Source organism: Siniperca chuatsi, linkage group LG22 (genome assembly GCF_020085105.1).
Source record: "Siniperca chuatsi isolate FFG_IHB_CAS linkage group LG22, ASM2008510v1, whole genome shotgun sequence".
In the NCBI taxonomy this organism is placed as follows: Eukaryota; Metazoa; Chordata; class Actinopteri; order Centrarchiformes; family Sinipercidae; genus Siniperca; species Siniperca chuatsi.
Window position 1 is genome coordinate 12699636 of NC_058063.1, and position 20370 is coordinate 12720005.

At 38.4% G+C, this 20370-nt stretch overlaps 1 long non-coding RNA gene across 4 annotated transcripts in view; it reads right to left on the reverse strand.

Annotated features, from left to right (window-relative positions):
• Nucleotides 1–15613, reverse strand: part of LOC122870007 — a 119406-nt gene extending 103793 nt beyond the window's left edge. For all 4 annotated transcript variants that reach the window (XR_006376473.1, XR_006376471.1, XR_006376470.1 and 1 more), the window contains exons 1-3: nt 15472–15613; nt 9593–9687; nt 1026–1117 (exon numbers count right to left, since the gene is read on the reverse strand). This is a non-coding gene — a long non-coding RNA (uncharacterized LOC122870007). The remainder of the gene's footprint in view (nt 1–1025; nt 1118–9592; nt 9688–15471) is intronic.
• Between the last annotated feature and the right edge of the window lie 4757 nt (nt 15614–20370).

The window sequence follows — 20370 nt, forward strand, 5'->3', positions numbered from 1 at the left end:
TTGGGCTTCAATAGAAGTGAATGGAACTTACTTATCTGTACTGAGGCTGTACTCATTCACTTTTCATAGTTATACCTGTGAAAATTAATGCACTATAACTTGTATATAACCCACATAATAGGCAGCCACGAGGCAGTTAATTTATCATTAGGTGGCGACCTCTAGTGGCCTCAGTAATTATGAAGGGATCAAAGGAGGAAGTCAGATGAGGAAGTATAAAGAGCGGTGGATGGGGTGGATGGGAGACCGGGGTTCGTATCCTGTGTAAGTTGTGCTTACTTATTTTAAGTTATGTACGTTATGTAACCTAAGTAAGTTGAGTTGAGTGACTTACTGTGAGTTACTAACGTAACTTAATTATTTAAACCGTAACCGTGAGCTTTTCCTAAACCTAACCAAGTAGTTTTGGTGCCTAAACCTAACCAAACCGCGACCGTTTCACAACGTTAACCACTTGTTTATTGTTACCATGATGACAAAAGGTCTGGTATGCCTGTTGCTGGCTGCTGGACATTTGTAGGATTATGCACGGAAAATGGTGCATTACTTTTCGTAAGATATCTACAAACCGTTGTATGAGTATACGTTGCTCGCTAGTATTTTAGTGCAAGAGCGACAGTGCGAGTGCTGCATGAGGTTTCACTGTCTAGCTAAAGCTAAAAGGTATTTACTGAGCCCTCATTAAATTTGTACAGAGTTGCTGACATTCAGTGTGATCCATACTGTTAATCTACAGCATTACAGTACTTCTACTAAAGTCTGAGTAAAAGTTTTGCTCCTAGGCTTTTCTCTTTGACATCTATAGTAACTGTCTGTATTTTCTCTACTATAAACATCAGTGGGTCACTAAAAATCTTGAAGTCATCTCCTGTTAGAAAAAATTGGAAACTACAAAGCCAAAAGGTGATTTCCTGGGTTATTTTGTCTACAGTGTGTGGTGCTTTTAAAAACAGGTGAGTGGTGAAGTCACTTGAGCATCAGTTTGTTCTGAAATCAAACAACACTTCATAAATATCTGTGCTTACTTGCCTTCAGATCCCCTGGTGTCCAAAGAGAGGCAACTCAGAGAGACGGGTGCTTTCAGCCATGTATTATTCACCACTTTAATCCCGCAACCCTACAAAAGAGAAAACAGAGGAGTTTGTGTTTATTTTATTTATCTCTTAAATCCACAAATAGACAGCTGCAAAATGTTCCTCGTTAAGGATTTATGACCCGGCGCCAAATAGTGAACCTTCGGTAGTGTTGCCTTGAAAGGGTTATGACCAATATCTGTGTTCGTTTTCATCAGAAGCCCTAACACTAAAGAAAAGAAACCAAAATAAAGACTTTTCGGTTTTTTATTTGGACTTCTTCAGGGTAAAATGAAACTTAACTGGAAGATAACATAAAACACAAATTGTATTTTTGAAGCCTTTGCCCAAAGGAAAAGACATGAGAACAGTTACTACTGAATCTGCACTGCTGAGTACTCTCTTTTCATCATACTGTGCTCTTACAACAGAAAATGTTCATATTTGGAGTCACTTACACTTAAGTGTACATACATCACTATAAAAGATGAACAAATGATAAAATTAATGTGTCCACAAACTCCAATCCACAAATTTATTTCAGTATCAAAAGAAATAGTTTAATATTTTGGAAAACATGCTTATTTGCATTTTTTCCTGAGTTCGATGAGAAGATTGTTATCACACTCATGTCAGTACGTTTAGTACAGAGCTGGAGCCTAGCTTAGCATGAAGACTGAAGGCAGGGGGAAACAGCTAGCCTAACTCTCTCTAAAGTTCAAGAATATGCCATAACACACAGTATAATGTTTAATCCTAACACAAACAGTAAAAATGACAATCCATGGTTTTACGAGGAGTTACATGCTGCAACTATTTCCTGGTTACTGCTAGTGATAACCAGACCTCATTCATTCAGCCTAACATTGGCTTTATGTTATCAGATTTTGTTTTGCCCTAACCAATCAGTAGCAAGTTACCCAACCGTCCCGCCTACCTCATTTTCAGTTGACACATACGCCGGGGACACACACAAGGTGGAAGCACCGCGAAGCACCACGCTAGGTCATTTCTCCTGCGAGCAGTAGCCTGGCTGTTCAGACCTGAAGCGTATTTCTCCGTGCCGGTCAACAAGCAGTGCTTCGGGGAGCTTTCGCGTCCTATGTGTCCCCGCCATTAAGCTGCAGTAGCAGTTGCTAGTCAACTCACAACCTCTACTGATACCCCGATCTTATCGCCATTTTTCTGTCCCTATTTTCTTTATGTAGCTAGCTCTATGAGGACACCCCCATTCTCAATACTACTACTGAGCTCTGATTGATCGACTGTTTCTCTGACCAGTGGAAATAGTTGTCGACCGGCAAAACACCAGACCTATTTGAGTCACTGTACAAATCTGAGACATGGACGGTGATTCAGAGGTCTGGAAACAGGCTAGCAAACAACTGGGTGAATTCCAGCAGTTCTTTGCGAAGACTCCTGGCTTTGGAGAGAGCCAAGCTGCTTCCAGTCTATATGCTAAGCTAGGCTAATCGCCTCTTGGCTCTAGCTCCATACTAAACGCACACACACACACACACACACACACACAAGTCTTGTACCAATCCTCCCATCTCACTTGGAAAAAAATAACATTTAAGCCTATTCTCCAAAAAGGTTGAACCATTTCTTTAATTGGTTACAGAGTTAATAATATTAAATAGACAGCACATGTTGTAAGAAACTGTTGTCTTTGATCACTGAAAAGGTTGTTATATCACATCTCCGGACATTTCACTCTGACATGGAGAACAAGCAAAACAAAAACAAAAAAAAGCTGTCAGAGATGAGCTGGTCAACGCCATATTTCAAACTCAATTGTGTTTAAACTCACTCATACTAAGAGATTTCTGAACATATCCTATCCAGTAGACCGAAGCACTCTCCAAAAATGCTTTGAGATTTGGAGGGAAGTGGCTTAACAGATTGTTATGTCACCATTAGGGAGCTGTAATAAAGTCATATTTCTTTTGCATTTTGCATGACTGGAGGGCCTTCCACTCTCGCCTGTCTGCTCCTCTCACATCAGCCTCCCTTAAGTGGAGCAGTTCTGGGCTGCAGGTTTTGCCTCGCTGCTGCCAGAGTGTGTCTGTGCCAGATAGCGTTGCATGATTACACTCAGCAGCGCACAATTTTGTAGACAGCGTTATAGCAGGAGAATAAAATATCTTAGGCCTCATTAAACGCCCACACATTTGGAAATTAGAAACCAGTTATTCATCATTGGGAAAAGAATAGGGATATCAAAATTAAGTCTCGTGTAATTTATAAGCTACAGGGAGATGGGCTGCTTAATGAAAATGCTGTGTAACGACCAAACATTTGCCACAAATTAAGCTTTTAAAAAAAAAAAAAAAAGGTATAAACTGAAACACAACAAGCCCTATAGGTGTCGTTTCTTGATTGCTCCCTGGTGCCAAATTCATAAACGTTGCTTGCATGTGCCATAATTTTTGAGCAAAACTGGAAATGATTCTGATACTGATAAACAGTGACAATCAAGTGCATAAAATTCATTTTGTTTCCTCTGAGCTGTAAAACACTAAAGCTGTTCTGACAGATTTTTTTTTTTTTGGCCAAGAGCCGATGCAAACAGAACAATAATGTTTTCTGCTGTAAATGCGAATGTGCTATAAAAGAGCATGCTGTCATGTTAATGTTGTTCCTATTTTCAAGTGCTATCCTGAATATGTGGCCCAAGGTTTGCTTGGCTGCTCATGAATATTTGACCAGTTGATAAATTAATAAAAAATCTTCATTGTCAACTAGTCAATTATAAGGCAGCAACCATGGTTCTATGGAAAATGTCCTCTCTGTCTACTGCTTGGGGATGAAAATGATTAGCTTTATCTTCCAATAATTTAATGAAATTTGAGAAAATTAATCATGTTAGCTAAACTACCTCACTGAAAGAATCCAGCCATGCTATATTTTCTTGCTTATATCTCTCTTTATTGGTATTTCTCTCACTGAAACTACATGAACTCCGGCTCTGGACAGGTGTATGAGCAAAAAAAAGAAAAAGTCTTAAGGAACTACGAAAGAGTTTCTTAGCATGACAAAAATTATATTTTTTCACTTTGTCAATGGATTTTCACACGCCCATGTGTTGCACAATATTTTCAGCCAGATGGGAGCATTCCTAGCTCCCAGCTAGCCAGGACACATGTTTAATGATCATGAAAAGGTTTATATCTAAGCATAATGTACATAGATAGTGCCCCTAATGGTCACACAAGGTCAGGAGCAAAGGCTTTCAAAAAGATGGGATCCATATCTCCTGGAAATCCCTGCAGCCTAAAATGCTGCATTCAAGAGCAACCTTCAGTATTACTGAAATACTCACAAAGCCCTCCATAACCAGGCCCCCTCCTACCTCACCGACCTGCTCCACCACCACCACACTCAGACCTGGAGCAATAGAGCCTTCTCCATAGCTGCCCCCTCCCTCTGGAACTCTCTCCCCAAACACATCCGAGACTGCACCAATCTGTTCATGTTCAAATCAATCAACTCACCTTTTCACAACTGCTTCTAATGTGTGATTAATGTTGTGGGATATATATTGTTAGTGTGTTGTTTTCTATCATCATTTTAACTTATAAAGTGTCTTTGAGTACCCTGAAAAGCACTCTAAAAAAAATTATTATTAGTATTAGTAGTAGTAGTAGTAGTAGTATGGTGCCACTATCTGGAATCATCGACACTTGATCAACAGACTGTGCAAACTGTCACTACTCCTATAATGTTTCAGTTGTTTTAATGTTTGTATTTAAGTACCCACTCCATGAAAAGCAGAACTGATACTAAGTGGATTACACAAGTAAAAAGACAGCCATCATCACACAGTCAGCAGACAACAGTTGGCTAAAGCTCGGGACAAACCTGAAGACTACCTGAAACCCAAAAAGACTGGACAAACCACACAAAGACTGTTTCCACCAACTTGCAGATTTTTTTAGTCTTTGGCAGACTATAACTACAGAGGGAACTGGAGGTGAGTGAACAATGCTAACTTCAGGTAAAGCTGTTTTTACTGTTATGTCTCCCTCAGGCGACACACAGTGACGTCACTGGTCGCCCATGACATGTTTTAAAAAATCTTTATGCTAGGGACTGGATCTAAAAGACTTCAGATTCAGACTCTTTACATGTTGTAACAGTTGTAATGTGTGTCCCCACCTTTAAGAAGATAAACATTTGAGACCTGAATAAGAACCCATGAAAACAAAAAGGAAGAGCTTGCAGCTGTAAAGGCCCTCCGTGGGCTTTAAAAAAAATAAAAATAAATCGACACCCTATTTCATCAACATGTAAACAAGTACAAATCGACCACTAAGACTCGCGGTTTGTAGTCCCAAACCTCAACAATCTTCATCTCTTTGATACAGACTCCTTAATGACTATAGTTAGTGATGAAAAATGAATAGTGTTTGGCGTTTCAGGCCTGTATTTCCCACTCTGTGATCCCAAACAAACTTGTTGAAGGATTAGATTACCAGCCTTTCTCAAGTGGGCATAGCTGCTGCCTGGCTCTTCCTTGTGCCTCTCTGGGTTTGATTTGAGCCAAAAAAAGAGCCACAGGATACAACTTCCAAGGCATTAGCATTCTCAGCAGTCACCCAGAAAAATTTCAGATCACGCTAGTTTGAAGTGACAGGGTGCTTAAACTACAGTACATGGGGGTGAGAAACAACCGCCTCATGCTAACTACAAACACATTATGTAAGGAACAATGACGGGCTCGTGCTCTTTCATCTGCAGCAGTCGGTTTCTTACAGTATTTCCCAACACTATAGTGTTACATCTCCTGGGTATGGACATGCTAATGCCTTTTAAGCATGGTATTATGATGTCGTTCTATGCAATTGGGATAAATTTATAAAATGGCTGATCAGCCCAACAATTGATCTTTAACTCATTGTCCAAGTGTTTTGTGGAATGCTAACTCAGGCAAAACAAAGAAGTAAACCTCCAGTGTTTAACTCTGCCTTTTCCTCCACAAGTTTCCATTCATATTTGTCTGACGGAAAAAAAGCAGACTGTAAACAAAAACGGTCACCGGTTTTATTTTGAAAGTCTTTAAAAGAATTTTAAAAAGCTAATTCTGCCTGACAACAGCCTGCAGAAATGACTAGATCACGCTCACACGCACATTAATTCACCAGTGCTATGCTGGATATGCCAGCTCTATGTCTGGTTTTACCAAGCTGTTAGGAAAGTGTTCATATTTGCTCAAACTGTAGCCACTTTTAAGCATTTTGTCAGATTTTAAACAGCAGCACAGTATTTGTTGAGTGTTCATTAGGGCATTTCACACTACAATTATTTATATACTGTTCTTATACTGTTTCTTCTATTTTAGTTTTTGTTTCACTAGCTTTTTTAGCTTACTGTGCCAAACAATCCCAAATCAAGGTCTACTTACTAGCTTTTTCCAGAGCTCTCAATTATATGATGCTGTCTTCATCAGTACGATCAGTTTGTCATGGAGATGGTTCTGTTGGCATGGAAGATCAGTAGCTGATTTCATCCAGAGCAGGACTTCTCTTTCATGTTGGAAGGCCATGCGTGTACAGTTGAAAGACCCAGAAAAGGCTAGTACTGCAAGTCGAACTTGAGTTGAGTTTGTTTTGTCAAAATACTATTTCCAAGGTCAAGAATCCATGTTTAGATTTTGTTTTAGCTCAGTTTGGAAGGGGAAAAAAGTATGATGTAACAATAAAGCATTGTCATGACTTCATTTACTTTTTTCTGGAGTTTTGCAGAATCACGTCGTAGTTGGTTGAGCGGATTGTTTCTGTGCCGTTATACTCCGTGAACATTTTTAGTAAAGAAGGAAACAAAGACAAAAACTAACAGTACTGACATTGTTTTCAGACCCTTTTAAAGGCCGTTTTAGATTTGAACTTTTTTCATTATAATTTTAGTTTTCATGGACAAAAATCATTTTGGAGGTTGCCTTCTATCATTGTACCAAGCTTTTGAAAAGTTTTCAGACTTTAAGACTTTGCATCTTCTTACGACTGCTGATAGACACAACAACAAAGTGATTGTCCATGAATCTGTCGTTTGGAATTTATACTGTATGCCTTTTTGTGTGAAGCCATGTCCACTGCTACACCCACTTAAGCCCAAGTGGAATGTATGGTATCTTCTTTCTTTCTTTCCTTGATCATAACCACGCTATCCACAAAGTTTCATGTAAATCCATTCATAACATTTTGAAACATCCTGTTTACAGGCAGAGTGGGGTGAAAACAGAGCCCCTGACTGACTCCAAATGGAGAGAGTAATTTGGTGTAATTGCACCATGGGTGAAACCTTTGAAGACCCAGTTTGTGTTGTGACTGAAACAATGATGATTAGAGCTTGCTCACTTGTCAAATGCAATTAGGAGCGCAACCACATTTAAAAAGCAGACCTATCATGCAAAACTTAGTATCCCATATTAAATATTAGTTTTAAAATTACTTACTTACATACAGTATTCTGCTTAGCTAAGAATACAATCATATTAGGTTTATTTGCACATTTCAAATAGCCATAATTATCTAAATGACTGACTGAGAGGGTGATCAACTATACAAATGGGACACAAGAATATATTTACATCTTAGCTTCAGGGAAAAACTTTTTCAGTGACAAACAATATATAGCATGAGCTAACTTGAGGCTTGAAAGGCTACTGCTCACACCACATGATATAGATTAGCTTTAGAGAAATCTGGGCACCTATTAACACTGCTGTTTGATCTCAGTGGCACAAATTGATACAAGGTGAAGAAATTGTTACGTAATTATGATTGATGATGACAAGAAGGGGAAATGATTTGTGCCTTTAAATTCTCAGAGAGAAAATTGGTCCTTAGTTTAAACTCCACAGAAGGAGCTTCAGGAAGCTGTAATGAAGTGTGGAGATTCAGCTGATGAGTAGCTAAAACTATGAGATTAGAAGATCTACACTGCATTACACACGGTAGATGCACATTCATTTTTTTAACATTTAGGTCAGAATTACTGTTTTTAAAAGACTTAAACTAAAACCTCTGGTTGGCACTGTGCATTTTAAAGAAGCATTTCTGATTGATATGTGAGAGCTTAAAAATCCGGTAACAAAATACGGAATGATATTTGGGGGTTTTCCCCCAATCATAAACAAAACACTATTGATGAAGCTCCTTTAAAACAGTTTTTGAAGTTGTGCTTAAAGCTTCATCATTAGAACCCATGCCGCTGTAGTAAGGACTCAGCCTTAATGGTACACGCTCTACCAGGTGAGCTAGTGGGGCGCCCTGAAGGTTCATTATTGACCTTGAAAATAGCAGTTGACAAAGAAGGGCCTAGCACAACATCCACTCACTGGAAATTTTCTGGAGCGTTCAGCCTCTCAGACCTTGTGCTAAGAATTTGTTTTGTCAAATTGTCTAATTTAAAGAGTTTAAAAGACTTTTGACCAAGATATATACTGGACAAGTCTAAGAGCCTACCACCATGCTAGCAGCTCTGTGAGACATGCACAGAGGGGCTTTGAGCTAAATGCTAACATCAGCAAGCTAACATGCTCACTCTGACATGCCGATGTCAGAGTGAGCATGGTATAATGTTTAGCATATTAGCATGCTAAAATTTGCTAATTGGCCCCAGTTAGCAAACTTATCAACATATCTCAAACATATCTTAAGCATTTCTGTACTGCAATATCTTGCTACTTATGCAATACCGATGTATCTGTGATAAGCTAATATTGATATCAGCCAGTTTATGGGTTGGGCTCTAGTACACAGCACGCAGAAGACAATATAAGCTACATAAAGGAACTGGATACACTATTTGTGCAGGAAATTGACAATATGGAGTACATTACACGCCACACACATCTGAAACACATTAATACAAGTACATTTAGGTTTATGGCCAAGGCCCAAGGCTAAACATTAGTGTGAACAAGAGTACATTTCATAAAATATCCTGCCTGTTAACAGATGCATTAAACGTCACACACTCTTCTAGTAGCTCTGTGCACACCCCTTTCATTTTTACATCAAGAAAAGGAAAGAAATTCACACTCAAACCGGTCTATTTATGTTATTGTGTCAAATTCAACTTTATCCTGCTACCTGACTGTCTCAGGGGGAATATAATGTCAGCAGCCCAAATCTGTGACATATTCACAAATGAAAAAAACATGTTTGAGAAAAATAAGAATCCATGATTGCGTTTCGTGCTTCCCCACAGAGACCCAAGCCTGCAACATTTTCCTCCAACAGCCTCAATTGAGCAGGAAGGATTTTTATGATGGCAGGGCATCTGTGACTCAGTGTCTAGAATAACCCTCTAAATAAAGAATAAAAGCAATCTGCTCTTGTTTCACTCAATGCACCTTTTCCTTCCCTGTTGCCAGGGGGATGACCAAATGCATTTCATATGCAAGCGTCACGCTTCACGGCCTCCCGAGCACAGAACAGAATCGTGTTCCACTTTAAAGATGTTAATTTTACATTTTTAATGACTGGCTGATGGCTTAAGTAAGTGAGTACCTCTTACAAGGGAAGATGTGATGTTCTGGAAATCCTCCTGCCCACACCTCCAGTTCCTCGTCCTGGATAAAATGATCTCTCCTGAGGAGTGACTCCTGTTCAAAGAAATAAAAGTGATTCAAAACTGGCTTTTGATTTTTTTGGATGCAAACTATACTTTTGTTTTGGTTTTTTATCTTATTGTTTCACACTCTACACATGTGTTAACTGGCTGCAGTGGAATCCAGTCAAAGAGATTCCTCAATTTCATGGCTGATTAGCCTGATGCCAGAATTATCTCTTGTTATTTTAAAGGCAGATAATACAAGATTATGACTTAGTGGGATGGGTGAAGTCAGCTAGAAATATCTGCAAAATGCAGTTCATGTTAGTCAAATTCTGAATTGGTGGGGTGAAATAGTTGACCAAAACTCTGTATCCAAAGGGAGTATTTGACACATAACTCATCTATGCGCCACACATTAAGAGTTCAGTTTCACAACTAGTGAAAATTATATATATCTGTTGAGCTTGAGGTCATCTGCAATTTTTGGAAACACCTTCATATAAATTCTGCACATACCACTTCCCAAGGGCAAGCTAGCTTCCCAATGTGGGGAAGAAAGGTTTCAACATGTCTCAGATATGAGCTAAGCGGTTTATAGCATAAATTCTGCTCTTTAAAAAAAAAAAAAAAAAAAAAAGGTAATTAGCTTGTGCTCAGTGCTGTCATATCCATAAGTGCAGCTGCTTTTGAAAAAAAAAAAAAAAAAAAAAAAAAAAAAACAGGGCAAGAAAACAAGAGGCTAGGCTTCCCCAGGGTCAATGCCCACCACAGCCTGGATTATGGCACCAAAGGAATCCTGGGAAGCGTGTATTGATTTGGCCTGACACTTGCTGCCACATTTAGCTTAGCCGCTGCTGACTTGCAAAGGCTTCAAGCAGTTATCTGCCATATTCTGTACTATCTTTAAAGAGCGCTGAGAAATTACCTCATGCCATAGAAGATTTATCATCACATAATTAACTCGGTGCACCTAACGGCAGATTGCTTTTGACTACTAATACAAGCTTAAAGTTCATGTGCAGAGGAATACGCTTAATTAACTTGTTAGCATGAGCTGTGACGAAACACTGGCCTTTATAAACTACATTTGTTATACAAATTGTCTGGGTGCTGTGCTGCACTGTGATGTCTGATATCTGCTAGTTGCTACACACACAGATACATCAGTACAGAAAAATAAATTAGACTGCGATCTTTCCCTAAACTTAACCAAGTGCTCCCAGTGCCTATACATAACATAAACAAGTTTATTAAAGCTGTAGTTGATACGAGCAGATATGGCTTTGCTAGATTGGATATTTTGACAGAAAACAAATTAAATACGTTGTCAGAGAACATTTCACAGATACGTTCAGCATCAACATTTTGTGACTTGCCAGATATGTTAATTGACATTTCCTCATTATGTTAATAGAAAACGTAATCCAGGCGCCCTTACGTTTCCTTCAAACCGTGTTTGCTTCTGCAAATTAGTTGTGTATGCTGTAAATGTAACTTATAGGAGACAGGGTTGTTGATACACACTACTGTTGCACAATGCAATGCACAAATTGAAATATGCAATCCGATTCAAAACAGCAATCAGGAAGTATTAACTTTTTGGAGAAATATTTAGTTTCTCATTGTGATGTTTAATTGACAGTGGCCTTCCAAAGTCTACAGACATTTGTCGGTGCAAATATTATATTTCCTAATAGTACAAAAATGTACTAATAGAACTAACTAACTAATTGTATAGTAGTTTGACAATAAAAAAAAAATCTCAACTCAAGGTCCACTTACAAGTTTCAAGTTTTGGTTTTAGGTCACGTGATGACAACTGAGCAAACACCAAATGCTGAAAAACACCATGAGATGTGGTTAAAAGCTCTGAAAAAGCCAGTAAGCGGACCTTAAGTTTAGACAAATTTTTGTTAAAGTAAATTATGCTTGTATACCAAATGCAAAAACACATACTATATATTTTCAGCATGTAGTGAGACACAGCCGTACAGTTGTGCTTTGTCCATTGCACAAATCCTTACTGTTAACTGTGTCAGCCAACTGTGGCTTCACATTCCAATTGGTGTTTAATCAAAAAGGCACTGTCATATGTCTGTATATCCAAAAGGTGAATTATTGCGTTGTTAACAGCAGCATCAGATGCTTTCCTATGAGCATCTGCCAAACATGAAGCAAAGAACTGAGGAAGATGAAGATTTAAAGCTCTGAAGAAGGCAATTTTTTTTGTAACTGAGTGGATTACAACAAGCAAATATCCAGCTATCCATTTAGAGCCATGTATTACAGGAACTGTCATAGTATTGAAATTGCCAGCCATTCATAAGCCCGCCCTATAGTCTTGTAACATTGTGTTTGTAATGTTCAGTGAAATTTTGTCCAGTGTCATGCACAAATTTAACTTCTCACATGCCCAGTGTTGTTGCTCTGCATGATTCTGGGCAACTACTATGTGCAAAGAGCAACTCTTGGCAAATATTCGACTGGAATCATCCAAAACTTTACCCTTTGGAGCACTCATTGGCCAAATGCCACCTTATTTTATTCATGTTACGGCACTTCTGCACCCTTTAGGTCTGGCACTCTCTTCGAGCAATAGTATTAATAGTAAGTCTCACCCCTTTTTCCTTTCCTTGTCAGCCAGATCTGATTTCTCTTATCGTCATAATTTCCATTTAATTCGCTGAATAACAGTTGTAACATCACATGGCATCTTCTTCTGCATCTCTGTCAGTTACAAATGCAGTTGTGGGACCGCGCTGGATTAAATGGGCAAAGACAGCTTCACAATCGCCAGGGGTGTTATTCTAAGATCAGGCTGGAATCAGAAGTTTTGTCGGTTTCAGTTAACCAGGCCGCTGCTAAATGGCTTAAGCCAAGCATCAGTGCACCCAGCTAAGGCTCTGAGATATTGCTGCATGACAGCTAAAGTAGCTGGGTGCATCACGGACACATACCCAGCCTAAAGAGCCCTCTGGCTTTCTCTTCTTCATGACTGACTTTTAAGTGTTTTATCCCTGGGACACAGCGATAATGTGCATTAAAACAAAGAACACTTATTTCAATTGTGCTTTATGTTTTATTCTGGCCTTAAATTCGGCAGTGTCTAGACTGGGCTTTTCTGAGAATAGCTCAGGAGGATCCCCTACTGTGAGAGGACTTGACTTTTTGACTTTAAGTGTGCTCGTCACTAATATTTGGTGCCAAGAAGGAATTTGCTTCTTTTTTTTCCTTTTTTTTTTTTAAAACTTAGTTTAAAAAAATATATTAAAAATTATATCCTTCTATAAAAACATGTTAATAGCATGAATATACATTATAAAGAGGAATTATTCATCAGTCTCTTGATACAGGTATCTATATACACTGCTCAATGCGGAATAAAAAAACTGATATCTTCTGTGTCTGTGGTTTAACGAAAATGGCTGATGTTATTTTATATTCCTCTTATTTTCGATAAATCCTTTGAAAAGACCAAAACAAACATTAATCTGTCAACACTTTTTGACTTCCCCAGTCTGTATGTGGCTCTCATCCCCGAGGTCTTTGGTTCTACTCTTTAAAAAACTGGTCACAAATATACAATTTTCAAAAGGCAAAATCATTTCCTAAAACAAATGGGCACTCTTGTTACTCGAACAGAAGTAAATAGTGCATTTGTTTGGCATTATTTTCAGAGTTGGATTTGGTGCTCTGAGTATTTACAGCAGCAGGTTGGTGTATGTGGAATCATCTCAAAACAAACTACAGTGCCCATGTTTATTGTAATGAAGGAGCATGGCATCCAGTGGGATGGTGTGGATCACTGATGTGTATTTAATAGTTTTGGAGAACAATGGCTCTCTATGGCACAGAGGAATAAGCTATATATCAGGGTTTGGCTACACAGACAACACTTGTTAGTAGGATCAGAAAAATATTGAATTTCACCAAACTTTAACTTATTCCTTTAAAACAATCTCTCCTAGAAGACTAGAAATACGCTCACAAATGCTGTTGATTCTGAATGACCATTTGGAAAATAAAATTTGTGACGAGATACTATTACAATTTGAATACAGAAACAGCAATGCAACATTGCTAAAACTATGCAGCATAAGTTAAATCACGATCCTGTGGAAACTACTAAAAGGTCGTCTTGTAAACTTTTGACCGGTGTGCTCCTGGAACGCCTGGTTCTGTAATACAATACTAACAACTAAAATGAACAGCACATACTGTATAAACCTTAACAACAATCATGAGTGAAACCTATTCAGGCTATAAAATTGACTGTACTGTATTCTTATAGGCTGTGATAGATCAGTTGCTAAATAAGACGAATTCCAGACTGGTAAAATCGTGACTTGCAAAGTCTCCTAGACCCAGGCTGTGACCAAAATTACTACATATTTACTATATAGTGCACCATACATACTGGCTCCCATTTTATTTGAGTATCCAAATGTATATACTAAAGTATATTGTGCCCTCAAGCAACAGTCATGCCACACTACACTGCTGTACTATACACTAATCTGTATAGTATACTGTTTTTGCATTTAGTATACAAGAAATCGGCATACATTACTGTTTTGTACCAACAGGAAATTATGTCAAAATAAATTTGTTTTCCAAGATATTTCACCACCATCTGCAATTTATTTAAATGTATTGCAGTTGTGAGTAGGTGCTCCAGTTACCTTGTGTATTGCATTGTGGGAGCATGGCACATCAACAGCACACTCAAAGATAAAGGCTTTTCTTTTTGTTTTGTTTTTACTATGTATACTGACTGTTTGAGTATGCTTCATTTTGTCACTTGTCCAGTGTGAACACACTACAAACTCAAAACCTAAACAAACAGACAAACTTTGACGCACACTCTGGAAAAGTCAATGATGAGCGTTGTGAATTAAAACAGCAATGACAGTGGTGTTCTGTATTGTAATGTATTGTAACGTAACAGATGTGTCTAATGATGGCATATGACTCCCAAATATGTAGATTTGGTCAAGCAGAGCTGTTTTGCCTATTAAAAGAGGGAGCGAACAACAAACACTTCAGTTCATTAGGAGTGCAGGTCAAATGATTTTGCAAAGACGCTGTCCTAATCCTCATAGCAGCCCTCACACACTCCTTCACTCAGACACTAACGATGCTGACACAGGTGACGTCAATTATTAAAGTCCACAAGGGTTAGAAGAGGGGAAAAAAAAGGTTGTGTTGAAAACTGCACAGGTGTTCAGTAAACATTCTCAAAATGTCAATCTATAGCAGCGGCTGCTTGTTACTTGGGAAAGGACTCGCCTTACAAATCGTTGAGACAATGCAATAACAACACACACAAACGTGCCCCTAAGGTCATTTCAAAGTCTGAGTTCAAGGCCCCAAGCCCAGAAGAGAGACAGAAAAAGAAAGCAGTGTAATGCAATACCTGATAATGTGCCAATATATTCCTACTCTCTGACACAATGAATTTAACTCCATGTAGGAAACTCCATTTATTAATATTAATATACTGGAAAACCTCCAGGTACTGTCAGTACCTAAACACAAACCATCAAACTTGATCAGTCCCACAGTCTGGGAGTCTTCTCATTGTTTGATGTTTACTCCACTGGAAAATACTGACAAAAATAATCTAGATTTGCCTTGTGGCCACTTTATTCCATGCAGCTTTATACCAAACCAAAATTAAATTATCTGTACCAACTCAACAAACAACTGACTCACTCTGCCATCCATACAGAGCCATGTGCTTGCTAGCAGGCTAAAAAAAAAATCCAACTTCAACAGAGCAGGAATATGAGCAAGCTGTTCAAATTAGAAGGTAAAGACCACATGATCTTACCTGTGATGTTAGGAGATATGTGCAGGCGGCTCCAAAGTAAGACCAATTTTGTGAATGAAAGAAGTTTGAAGACACTTTAACTTCCTGGAAAAGCTGTTACTTCCTGGACAGTGTCATGGCCAGGTAGGCGGAAACAGGAAGTCCAACTAAACAACGCACCAAATCAAAATGTCACAAATTACACTCCTCTAACCTTTCTATCAAATCAAACAAGCCTTTTCTCTAATTTACTAAAATGCCATTTATTTACAGTCCAATGTTATGTCCGGCCTTAAAATCCTGTTTTAAAAGGAAATACAGTACATTTATATTAAGTAAAAATGGCATCTCAGGGGGCTCTTTTACACAAGTTGCCTTCTTATGACAGGAATATGGTTAAATCTAAAATATCTTAAGGTGTACCAGGTATTACACACCAGGCTCAGGGGGAAGTAAGGAAAAAACATTTTCAAGTTGTCCTCAAAGTCAACCTTGCAAAAAATGTAAATGTAAATGTCTCATCTTGTTTGGCATTATCCAGTGATTGTGTTTCTGTGGCACTTGTATTCATTTTTAGATTGTTATTTAGTAAAGCAGTCACAAAAAAATAAAATAAAATTTAGTTGTTCCCTGTCTTGTCATGAACATTTCTTACAGTCTGACAAATTATCCCATTTTTGTCCATCTGCATTATTAATTTTTTGTCCAAAATTAGTCGTTCAAATGTTTCAGAGTGCATCTCTATTGTGTGAACTTATTGTGTCTGTTTCTATTCACTCGTGTGGCGAATTAGATAAGACACAATGGTGAATTCAGACCTTACAATAAATCATTGTATGGGCTCAGATTTACCACAACTAATAAATCATCTTGTCTAGTTTGAATACAGATCCTTTGTACACAGTTATACTAAGATAGAGACAGGAAAGATATGTTTAGTACTGTAGATGGGTCTGGATACACAGGGTCTGATGCAACTGATCCTTGTGCTATTTGAGTATTTGAGTAAACTAAAGATATGCTCATTTATATTTGTAGAAAACCAGTAATAGAGACGGGTGCATTTTCTTCCTCTTCTTCCTCTTTGGCTTTGACTCTTGTCTGCCTCATGCAAGCCTTTAACATTATTTTGTAATCAAATCATTGAACTGCATCAGCTCTGCCTCTGTCATCTGCATTTGGGTCCAACCCTTGCTGCTCTGCTCATACCAGCTGTAACACAAGAACTGGAGAGGCCAAAGTACTTTGAAACATCTTTCCACATTAAATTTGGTATGATTATTTATTGATTTGAATTTGGTATGACTATTTATTTATTTATATATTTAAATTATTCATTCAACTGTTTAGTTAAATGTGGAGGGTTAAATACTTTTTAGCTGTGCTAGCGACATGGCTCTATGGATGGCAATGTCAGTCGGTCCACCACTTTGGTTCAGACTTAAATGTCTCAACAACTACTAAATGGATTTGGCAACGTTCACTGTTAAAAAAACATGCTAACTCTTTGAAAATTAAAGGGTCTGTGCTGCCCTTATTCCACCGGGCAAAGGCCAATGACTTGACAAGGACTGAACAAGCAAATGCCATCTCCATACAGATCTCCCTTCTGATCCCTCAGTTTAAGAGTATCAGAGCGTTGCAGGAATAAATCAAAACAAATGAACACAATCAAACTCAAGAGGAACATGTCAACAAACAATGATTCTTTATCTGAGCCTGCAGGTCAAATTAAAGCCTGTGTGGCCTTGTTATACAGTGACCTCTGACCGTCACGCTGAAGGAGAAACCCCAAATATACCAACTGAAAAACGCAACAAAGAAACTCTCCAATCCTCAACGTACCTCCCCAAGTTCATAAACACCAGTAGTCAATCAACCTGGACGCAGCCTCTTATTTTCAAAAGGAAGTGACTTTTCACAAATGGGCAGCTGTATTTTCTATTGTTACATTCTGTTGGGGTTAGGGATCCCAACACTATTAAAGTGGAATCACCTTAACCCAGTTGGACCTGCTTTTGTCATAGTTGAGGGGTTTTCTACATGAACGATTGGATGGGGTTTGTATACACTCGCGCTTGAATGGTCGCATTATCTTTGCTTCACGTGTTTCCCCCTGAGTTTGTTCAGGGTCTGTAACAAAGAAAGTAGCTTATTATCACCCACCGGAGAAGTTGTCTGCACATGTACGATTCTGTAATTGCTGCCGCTTAACAAGCAGACTGAATTGGACTTGACATTGAGCCATTATTAGGAAATGAAATGCTGTTTTTGCAATTATGGGAGTTTGGCAGGGCCCAGTGAATCTCCCCTGGAAGGATCATAAAAAGAGAGTATAGTTACATCCACAAAGATACAGAAGTACTGTGTGATGATAGTTTACTACAAGGTTTCCACTTGATGTGCAATAAACCTGGGTGAAATGTATGCATGAAAGGAGAATAATTCACTGAAATGTACTTTTTTGTGGAAAAGGTTTCATTGTTACTCATACCAGACTAAATTTAGCTACTTTGCTCCTACTTCTTTGTTACAGGCTCAAGAAGAAGGAATTGAATGACTTGCTGCTGTTCAAACATCATCAGTGACAGCATTAGTAAAACCCTGTCTTCATGGAAAGGTGTCCTGGACTTTTCTAAAGTTTACACCTGTTGCAGGGATCGGTTCTCGTGGCTGTCGCAAAGAAACAAACAAGATGGTGTGACCTTGACCTTACAGCAAAACAAATCAGTTAGTTCAGCCAATTGCACGAACTGATAGGATCAGAAGGAGCTCAGCAAGAGGCAAATATCATCACAACACCTTATTTAGTTGAGCTTTAAGGTTCTTTCTTGACCTTAACAGAGTGTGGAGAGTGCACATCCAAAAACCTTTTAACTGAAGTTAGAAATTATACAAAGTTAGACAAAATATCTGCACCCTGTACTGATCTGCTCCCAACATGCCTGACAAAGATCTCTGTTAGCTCAAAACATTGCTGTTATAGTTTTTGGAGCTATCAGTACAATGTGCAAATCTTTTGCCTGACTTCTTCATTCTTGGCCTTGAAAATAGTAGTTTGACATAAAATTCTTAATTCAAGGTCTACTTACTAGATTTCTTCTGGAGCTCTCAAACACATCTTGTGGCCTTCATCAGCAGAGGAAGTTTGCTGTTTTAGCTTTTTGCTATTTTTTTTTTTGTTGCTGTTGTGTCCTCAAACAGCAAAAGAATAAGCATATATCAAAACTAGCATGCTCACTTTGTTAGCACTTACAAAATACCTATTCTATATGCATTTACATGTTTTTCTATAGTCTACAGTGATCCAGTTTGCACTAGATAACTGAAAGATGACTGCAATCAATGATTTTATACTGTTAGAAAGCCTGTACCTGTTACCAAGAAATACAATTTGTTTTTAATAGTATATTTAATACTGCTGAATCTGTCTTTAAGGTGTGTACAGCTGAACCAAAGAGTGATTTTTTTCCTTGTTTCATCTGAAAAACAGTTCGAAGCCTGAAGAGGTAAAACTATCCAGTATATCAAAAGAAAAAGCAACTATTAGAGAAAAGTAAGAAAAAAGAAGCTTCATATGTTTAAGTCCATATATTAAGTGTAGCACACCTGTCATATTAAAATCAGTTAATGAGAGTATTAAGAAATGAATGAAATAAAAGAAGCCCCCTGCTGTGATACTGGCACCTGGTGGCACTGTATTCACATGGTGGACTGAGCGTTCATAAATAGTCATAGTTACAAACTGATCTTGAGTAGGGACATAAGCGTATTAAAGCTCCTTTGAGAACAGAGAGCAGCTTCACTGAACTGAAATGAGGCGTTACTTACCTACTTGCCAGCAGCATGATGCTAATACATCATGGCAGCTCAGGGCAGCTCTATGCTACTTTCTCAGCCTCACCAAGTAATTGGTGACCCAGTGCCGCACCTGACATTGGGCAGCTCGAGGAACTGGTCCTAGAAAAACAAACAGGGCCAATCCTACATGGGATTGTCGTAGGTTCACTAAAAAGCTTGTGACAAGTAAAACCAGTCATTCCCTCTTTCATACAGAGAGAGGCACAGGCCTATTTGACACAGTGTTTGGTTTGGTTTTAGACTTCAGTCCTATCTTTCTGTGGGAGCAATTGTGGAGGCATTAACGTCAAGTTTCAACATTCTTAAAAGAGGTTAACTTGTGAAGCAACCTTTTCTTAACTAACTGACAGATACACTTAGTATACCTGCACCTAAAATATTTCTCAGAATGTCACAAAAAAATCCACCTATGAGATTCTTACAGAGCTGGCGATAAATATAAAATCACATTTCAATAACATTTACTGTCAGATATCTTTGTAAAACTTGAGGATCTTGTGGGTCTCTTGATGCCAGATGTATGCTCACAGCATTAGACAGCTCATCATTTATTTATTTGATCCCTAAGAGGTTTTTTTCACTCTGAGGCAAATGGCAACAGCTTTTTAATCACGAGTGCACCCTGTTTGCTCCTCTCATGTAATCACTGTATCAATGTGTACATACTGTAGCAATACAAAGAAACTGACATTTGGTGTCCAGCAAACAAAAGCAACAAAAAAGACAAAAAAGAAACTGAACAAAACATTGTAAAGTAACATCAAAGTGAGTGAATGTTTGGCTGATGCATGAAAATGTGCAAAACATCTGAAGAGAATCTGAACAGTGTCCCTAAATTTCCAATAAATACTTGATTTTCAACCAGGTAATTGTATTTTCAGCCTTTCAAAACAATGGACCTAGAAACACAAAGACAAACATCTATCCCTGCTAATATACGGTAAGATGCCTACATACTTGTACTACACTGTCACTTCCTAGGCTATTTCTCTAAGACAACTTTCATTTCCCAATCTGGCCTCTCCAAACGGCCCAACCTACATCTGAATCACCTTCGAA